Source organism: Eupeodes corollae, chromosome 1 (assembly GCF_945859685.1).
Source record: "Eupeodes corollae chromosome 1, idEupCoro1.1, whole genome shotgun sequence".
Classification (NCBI taxonomy): Eukaryota; Metazoa; Arthropoda; class Insecta; order Diptera; family Syrphidae; genus Eupeodes; species Eupeodes corollae.
Window position 1 is genome coordinate 45,470,364 of NC_079147.1, and position 2,116 is coordinate 45,472,479.

At 37.0% G+C, this 2,116-nt stretch overlaps 1 long non-coding RNA gene across 1 annotated transcript; it reads left to right on the forward strand.

Annotated features, from left to right (window-relative positions):
* On the forward strand, nucleotides 1-1,226 carry LOC129942002 (uncharacterized). The gene is made up of 2 exons (XR_008780958.1): nucleotides 1-772; nucleotides 829-1,226. It is a non-coding gene; the product is annotated as an uncharacterized LOC129942002 (long non-coding RNA).
* Nucleotides 1,227-2,116: the final 890 nt, after the last annotated feature.

A 2,116-nucleotide genomic window follows, 5' to 3' on the forward strand; every position in this document is an offset into this window, starting at 1 on the left:
CCCTACTATGTAACTCGATTCTACTTTTGATTCTATTCGAAACTCATTTCCGATTCTACTTTCAAATAGTACCACGTATGAAAGTAGAATCGAATGCCAATTATACCAACTTATTTTCAAAAAATTTTCTACTTTCGAACGAGTATCGAGTTGTTTGACAGTTTTAAAAACAAAATAATAAAAAACAATAATAAAACATCAAATTTTTGGACAAAAATAATTATTAAAAAAATGGACACCGTTAGAATTTGGTTCAATTTGCAAGGAAATGAAGAACGGTACGAGCGAATTAAACGCAGAAGAATAAGTGATAGTTCCAAAATAATGGAGCTGAGTGAGAAAATGTTTGCACATATAGGGTCCGCCATAGAATGTTTTTTTTCGACAAGTGCTTTTTTAGTGAATGGTTACACTTAGCTCATGTCTGATTTCACAGTTAATTAGATTATCGTTCAGCTAAACGAATATGGTTCATCACCTTTTCAGATGGAGCTCATTTTGATCTTTGCGGGTATGTAAACAAGCAAAATTGTCGCATTTGGTTCACAGAAAACCCGTACGCATACATTGAATAGGCGATACATCCAAAACAAGTCACTGTTTGGTGCGGATTCTGGTTTAGAGGCATAATTGGATTAATTTTCTTCGAAAATAAGCAAGGAGTGTCCGCTACAGTCAATGGCGATCGTTATCGGGCCATGTGAACGAAAAGTTCACAGACGGATGAGGAGTATATTGGCAAAATTTGGTTTCCACAGGACGGCGGCGCTACGTGCCACCCGTCGAAGCTACACTCGATGATTTTATAGCATTTAAAAAAAAAAGAAGATATTTAACGGACCATTTATATGTATATACGGTAGAATATTTGAACGCATTCCTAATCAAAAATGCTTTTGTTTTAGTTTTTTTTAGAACTATCGTCTAAAGACTAAACTAAAGACGGGTTTATGTTCTTACTTAAGACCATATTATCCGACATGACTTCTCGCAGAAGACAAAATGCTTTTCCAATTATCATGAAGTTATCATTGAAGTTTTTGGCAATAAAAAGTTACCAAAACCACAACAGTGATGATAAGAACGCTGGACGTGCATAGCAAACCATAACAAAAATACTTGCCGAAGTTTTGACTTCAATCGAAAGTGTCATGTGCCTGCTGATGATGAATTTTGAAATGAATGAGGAAGAGAAACGAAAGTCCAAACGCTATTTTTGGCAAAAATCACGAATTCCCGGTGTAAATAATAAAACACAAAAACTTGAATGAAAAACTTTCAAATTCAAATTGCATATTAATAATTTATAACATTTTAGTTACACTTTAACAAAAAAAAATTCCGCTCGCAAACACATTTGATGTAGAGTGATTATTTTCGATTTTGCCCTGTTTTGAATTCTACTTTCGAGTTACGTAGTTCCTCGTTTATTCGAAAGTTTATATGAATATAGTTGGCACTACTAGAACTATTCGATTCTTGTTTGTTCGAAAGTAGTCAAATAGATACAAAGTAGCAATTTTTCGAATTCGAGCAATTTCATTGTAGAATCGAGTTACATAGTAGGGCCCCTGTTTAAAAGGCGAATGCCTCTGTAGTTGGCACAGAGAAGCCGGTCAACTTTTTAAGGGTTGGGAGGATGGTGCTTAAGTTCGACTCGTCGGGCTTTTTATATACGAGTGTTGGAAGGCACTGGTATATAAAAATACGAGTATGGTTTTTTAACGATTCTCATTTCTCGTAATTGCAATTTTACAAATACGTGCTTCTGCAATCGTTTTTCGTTACCGCAATTTCACAAATACTCCGTATTAAAAACCATTATCGTGTTTCATAATAACCCCCCTGGCGGGAAGATCGTGTCCCCCTTTGCTGCAACAATCTGCATGCCTCCGTTTTGGCTTCGTTTGCTCTGAGCACATTCAGAGTCAAACCAGGGATTCCTTGGTGGCGGTTGTGAGTAACCTAGCACCTATTCTGCAGCATTCCTGATGGATTGTTTTGTTTGCAAAGCCGTCAGTGGGTCTCTGGACACATCTCGGCCAGTGGTAGGGTTACTCGCTAGCTCTAGAGATACTCGATCGGCAAAGGCATTGGTATAATCCTCCTGCTGCAG